The sequence below is a fragment of the Pinus tabuliformis genome, chromosome 1_1 (genome assembly GCF_031772625.1).
Source record: "Pinus tabuliformis cultivar Carrire ecotype Pingquan chromosome 1_1, CPIR1, whole genome shotgun sequence".
NCBI lineage: Eukaryota > Viridiplantae > Streptophyta > Pinopsida > Pinales > Pinaceae > Pinus > Pinus tabuliformis.
In genome coordinates this window covers 949,714,010-949,721,132 of record NC_142297.1, presented here as the reverse complement: position 1 = coordinate 949,721,132, position 7,123 = coordinate 949,714,010, and positions in this window count along the sequence as shown.

The window sequence follows — 7,123 nt, the reverse complement described above, 5'->3', positions numbered from 1 at the left end:
ATTAAGTGTAGTGGGATGTTGACGCCTTTGTTTGATTAGAGAATTCTACTAACAAAAAGATTCTTTCTTCTATGCATGATTGGTCTAGGGGAGAGATGTTTAATGTTGTGCAGGGACCAATGATTGATATAGTATTGGTCCCACTAAACCACCAGAAATTAAGACTTTTGCAACCAATATTTAAACAAAGATAAAAAACATTAAGTGTAAATAAGTATTAATTTATGTCCAAAATTTTCCAAAACATTTATTGGGCCCACAACTGTCCATAAATAGTATCTTAATATTTAAAAGTGCAAACCATATTGACCCAACTAAAAAACAAATAAAACTATAAATGCTTCCAAAATGGTCTATTCCAAAAGTACAAAGTAGCAGTCACTTCAACCCCCACTCATCAGAACTGAAGCTTTGTACTCCAAATAAATATCCATACTTGCACATAATAAAAGTGAATGTATGTCACCCATAATTGTTGTGTTGTTCCACATTTAAACCCCTTATGTTCAATAAATGACACCCAACCCAATAACATTTAAACCCACTTTGTTCAATAAATAACACCCAACCCAATAACTTCAATAAATGACACCCATTAAAACAAATTAAAGCACATGGATCAACAAATAACAAATTCCCAACCATTAGATCACATCAAATTAAATCCAGATCACAGATTCAAAATGAAGCCATTGCAATCCATGTCGATCCTTACCACCAATTAAATTCAAGTGCCAAAGCTATAAACGAAGTTCAACCACTGTTGAAGTTGCATGTTATGCTTTCAAACTATTTACCAACCTTGAAGACAAAACAACACAGAACAGTTGCCAGTATATCCAAGTTAGTTATATCAATTACAACACATTTTTCTTACAACTCTATTTTCATTTCTCACAGTTCTTACAGATTCAGTTTCAGTGCTTACAGTTTCAGTTTCATGAAAATCAACACACAGCCTAGGGTATTCTCTCTTAGGTCCATAATGCTTATTTTAAGGGATGGATAAAAACTAACATTATAGAAAGCTAATGGGACGATATTAATAGTATCAAGTTGGTAAAAAAAAAAAAAAAAACTGGTAGATGAGACAAATTAATGAAGAAAACTACTCTAGTCAGTACATGAAGAGAAATAGGGTGTCACTTGGTGCCTTTAGCACATCAAGAATCTCATGTTTAAATACAAAAGCAACATGCAACAATAAAAAGTTGAGTGAAAAGAGAGGAACATGTTGAATGGGGATTTGGACAAAGAAAGCCTGAAGAACCACTTAGGTAACATAACACATTGAAGGGATTAAGACAACATGGGAGTCTAACAAGGAATGATGTAGGGATTGAAACAAAATGCAGCAAAATGCAAGAAGTATGCCTGCAAAATATTCACCCACATTGACGTGAAGATGGAACTACAATTCATGTACATGGATTTCAACTAAGCCCACCTTTGAAGTAAAGATATTCCACAAGATAGATGGTTGAATATACAGCCATATAGAGCTTGTTTTTCCTGTTTTAAATTTTTCATGTTTTAAACTTTTAATGTCGTTGAGATGTTTGGACCCATTACCCAGGTAAAAGCTTCTCAAAGTTTTCATGTTTTAAACCTTTATTGTCGTTGAGATGTTTGGACCCATTACCCAGGTAAAGGCTTCTCATTCATATTTGAACAATTTAGATATCCTATCCACAATGAACAAACAAACCTAGAGACAAAGTTTCAAATACATTTATATCTCTATTGAATGTAAAAAATGTGTTTATAGGATACCACTCCAAATATCATAGTACATAACATAAATGAGGTTAGAAATGCCATGCATCTCTGTGAAATTAACATTCGAAATTTAGCATTTTTTATATGATTTATGAATTAACACACCAGACTAGATTATTCTTAGTTCTCTCTTAGGTCCATAATGCTTATGTTAAAGGATAGATAAATATTAAAGACTAACACTATAGAAAGCTAATGGGACTATATTAATAGTTTAAAGTTGGTAGATAATAACAAAGAATTGGTAGATGAGACCCATTAATAAAGGGAACAACTCTAATCAGTAAATGAAGAGAAACAGGGTGACGCTTGATGCTTTGAGCACATCAAGAATCTCATGTTTAAATTACAGAAGCAACATGCAACAATAAAAAGTTGAGTGAAAAAAGAGGAACATGTTAAATGGGGATTTGGACAAAGTAACCCTGAAGAACCACATAGGTAACATAACATATCGAAGGGATTAAGAAAAAATGAGAGTCTGACAAAGAATGATCATAGGGATTCAAACAAAATGCAGCAAAATCTAAGTATGTCGGCAAAATATTCACCGACATCAATGTGAAGATTGGACTAAGAGCTATCATCCTTCCTGGAGTCAATGTAAGCACAAAAATGTACATGCAAGATCCATTAAGAAAAGATGAGCATGTGGTTCACCTCATTTACATATAGAGAGGAAGTTGAAAATCACCATAACTTGAAAAGCCCCCAACTTTTAATGGTAGCACCTTAGGTATTGCAGCAGAAGTTTGGTTGCTTGGACATTTCTCTAGTGACATGAAGGCTAAAATAGCAACTTATCATAAGACAGCATGCAAAAATATGTAGGAACATGATGATCAACTCAATTGAAATTTGTTTAACCATAATTTCACAAGGCAATTTCTTTTTAAGAATCATTTTTAACAAAAGCTTAATGAAATTTTATAATAAGAAACAAAAACTATGGCCCAATTGGAAGATAAGCATAGATTTATTGTCCTTGTGTTGGCTGTAAAATATTGTCCTTGTGTTGGCTGTAAAATAGATCAGAAGCTTCAGATGAGTTGCTTAATTAGTGGTCAACTATTGCAATACAACTTTGGGTGTTGGAACCGAAAACCTTGTATGAGGCCACCAATAAACATCATCAAGACTAATGGTAGCATAAACAAGACCTGTAAAATAAAGTGAAGAAAATTTTGAAAGGAGAAAAGGAAAAGGGGCTTTAGATCATTCTTGAAATATGATCAGAAAGTAAACAAAACAATGTAAAAAGAAGAAAATAACATAAACAAATGAACAAGAAGCAATGGAAGGGCCCTATTGGAAGGTTGTTGTACACAAGGGGGAACCTATCAGAATGAAGGACCACAAAGAAGGCACAACTAGCCTCAAACTATTGCAAAGGTGGCAAACTGCACCGTCATTACTCCTATTCACTTTATCTAATTTGATATATGAGGTCAATAACTACTCAAAACTTTAAAAATAATAATATGCTTTCCTGATTTAAGAAAAAGGCATGGCCTCTCTTATATATGTAGACAAGATACAAATAAGAGTTGTTCACTTTTACATGACTAGAAACTTCAACTGTAAGTGACATGAGGAAAAAATTTGTTATGGTGCCAAGTTGTGATCATGAGTGCTTCAGGGGGTCTCAAGTTGGAGCCTTGGTCAAATTAAATACCATGCTTGGTTTGGCCAATGATAAATCCTTGATAGCCAGAGATCCATTTCTAGAGAAGTGCATCCTTACAACAACAACAACAACAAAAACTAGACAATGAATGTTAAGAGGGATAGGTTGTAGTGGGAAGAACTAGAACTGAATTGAACTTAGAACTTAACTAGATGTTTAACTGAATGGGAGGCTGATCTGAAGACCTACAAAAGCAACACTCTAGTTCATTGAAGGTGACACATGCATGCACCCTCTACCAAACAGCAGCCTATATTTCTATCCAACTGCACCCTCATTACTCCTATTCACTTTATCTAATTTGATATATGACGTCAATAGTTACTCAAAACTTTACAAATTGATAATATGCTTTCCTGATTTAAGAAAAAGGCATGGCCTCTCTTATATATGCAGACAAGATACAAGTAAGAGTTGTAGTTGAAATTAATGTTTACATGACTAGAAACTTCAACTGTAAGTGACATGAGGAAAAAATTTGTTATGGTGCCAAGTTGTGATCAAGAGTACTTCAGGGGGTCTCAAGTTGGAGCCTTGGTCAAATTAAATACCATGCTTGGTTTGGCTAATGATAACTCCTTGATAGCCAGAGATCCATTTCTAGAGAAGTGCATCCTTACAACAACAACAACAAAAATTAGATAATGAATGTTAAGAGGGATAGATTGTAGTGGGAGGAACTAGAATTGAATTGAACTTAGAACTTAACTAGAGGTTTAACTGAATGGGAGGCTGATCTGAAGACCTACAAAAGCAACACTCTAGTTCACTGAAGGTGACACATGCATGCACCCTCTACCAAACAACAACCTATATTTCTATCTAACTTCACCCTCATTACCAAAGAATAGACCTAGAACAGACCTAGAAGGCATTATGCAAGTCCACTTGGTGAGACAACGGGGGCCGTGAATGAATTCAATTGCGATAACAAACATGAGTCTAAACAAATTAATTCAAACAACAGTAACTACTAGATCTTCTCATGGTATCTTAACTGTAAAGACAAGTTATCAAAACAACAAAACAATATTTTAAGTAGTCAAACCGAACAAGAGCATTGTTGGGAAATGCATAACAAAACCAATCAATACAGTCATGGTATTTTAAGTGTAAAGACAAGTTATCAAAACAACAATCGCTGATAATTTTGAAGACATACAACAAAATGATTCTATATATTTGATTTTTCAAGGATACTAACATACATGTTGATAATTTCTTGTAATAAAGCAGAAGTATTTTTGCCTTGTATGAAAGCATAATTTACAAATATTCTTATCTAAATGCATGCAATAATTTTACAAGTTGTTGCATCTATGGCAAAAGGTAGTTACGTTGCTCATACAAGGAGAAGTGGCAGGAGAGTGACAAGGGGTGCGCAACTGCGATGCACATCGTCCGATGAGGACAGGACAGGTGATGTCAATGTCAACAATGCCCTAAAGAACATCGTTGAGGATGACCATGCAACTGAAGTTGATGTTATCACAACATCAACCACAGAACCACCGTCAACAACAGTCCAAGGGGCAAGTTCAACCAAAAAGATCAGTGCTATAAGAGGATGGAAAAAAGAAGAAATATTAGTTGCAATTGACGACATAGAGTTTAATGGATACTCAGTTTGGGCATATGCAAAAAAAAACACGGTATTCCTCCCTCACCAATACATTATTGGATAAATGGACCAACTCATACAAAACGTAGAGGGCCTCTTACAGTTATGACTGAGGAGGAGGAGGCCGAGGTGGTTGAGTGGTGTAAAGAGATGGCCCAATTGGGACATGGGCTAGAGTTGATACAACTCAAATCCACAGTTGCTCAAATCTGTCAAGGGAGGCCAAATCCATTCAAAGATGGGTTTCCTGGTAAATCATGGTGGTTTGGGTTTAAAAAAAAGGCATCCAGAACTTGTATTGCGTACTGCTGAGGGCCTTGACAGAGACATAGCATTAAATTTGCGCCCTGCAATTGTGTAGAAGTTCTATGACACACTTTCTAGTGCTTACGATAAACATTCTTATGGAGCAGACCATATATGGAACTGTGATGAAACAAGTTTACAGGTAGGGAGGAATTGTGGCATGCGGCTAATTGCCAAGAGAGAGAGCCGAAATGTGCCAAAGATTTTGCGTAAGAGTAGGGAGTGGATAACTATTTTATGTTGTGTCAATGCAATTGGTACTTCAATCCCAGGATTTTATCTATTCAAAGGTAAAAATCAACTGAAAAACTATATACAGAACTGTGAACTAGGTGCATGCATGACTGCACATCCCCATGCATGGATGACTAAAGAACTGTTTTTAAGTTGGCTTTTTCACTTTGCTGCATCAGTACCAAGTGGCGTCTCGCCTAATAACAGACACCTATTGATATTATATGGCCATGGGAGCCACATGGCTATACAAACAATTGAGGAAGCAAACAATTTAGGCATCGACCTGTTGACATTGCCCGCTCATACCACTCACAGATTGCAACCCCTTGATGTTAGTGTGTTTGGCCCTTTCAAGAACTATTTCAGGTCGGAGCGTGTTGCATGGATGGCAAAGAATCCAGGGGTTGAGGTGAAAAGGTTCGAGCTAGCAGAGCTTGCAAGTAAAGTTTTTAAAAGGGCTCTGACACCATCAAATATCAAGGCTGGCTTTAGGAGGACAGGAATTTGGCTACTGAACTATGATGCTCTTATGCATGATACTGGTTGTAGCCAGGCGTTTCATGTGGATGGTCAGGAAGAAGGGAATGCCCAAACAGGTGTTGAAGTGCAAGAAGTAGATGACCAAGATGATGTGGTTGTAGCTGGTAATATGATTTCCCTCTCTCAAGGACACTTATATGATGAAGATGATGAAACTGTATGTGAAACACAATATAACCATGAACAAATTCGCAGTAACATGGAGATTGTTCCACCAACTCAAGAACATGAAACTCCCGTTGTTGATATTGGTAGTGACATTGTTGAACATGCAGTTAACAATGACCAATTGAAATTGCCAAGCCAAGTAACCCCACCTTCATGGCTAGCAGAAGCAAGGATTAATATGAATGCACATAGTGTATCAACAACCAATGAACAAAGCATGAACATGCCCTCACAACCAGTAGAATTGAACAGTGAAATTGTTCATTTTTTTGTGGACAATAGATCAATGGAAGAAGATGAAGCACATAATGAGGCATCAAATGAAGATAACGATATAGTTCAATCAGTTCCATCAGATACTGAAAGGGAAGTACCAAGCAATGACATGCAGGTGGAAGGGGTGGAGAAGATACTTGGCCAGTTCCTAAAGCTACTAGTAGAGATAGTATCAATGAAAAAAAAGCAAGGTACAACGGGTAGTCTTCGTTTGGGCCGAAGCTCACAGTTACTCACCTCAGAGGACTATATAAACCTGTTAGTTGAGTTTGAAAAAAAAAAGAAATTTGAAATGCAAGAATTAAAACAGAAAAAGAAGGATCTAATCAAGGAGAAGAAGGCAGCAAGGATTGTTGCAGCACAACGTCGAGAAGATGAAAGGATTGAAAGAGATAAAGCAAGGCAAGTTAAGGACCAACAAAAACAAATGGCAAGACAAGAAAAGGAATCAAGAAATACACAACAAATGCTTGAAAAGGAACAAGAGATGATCAATATGGTTGACAATG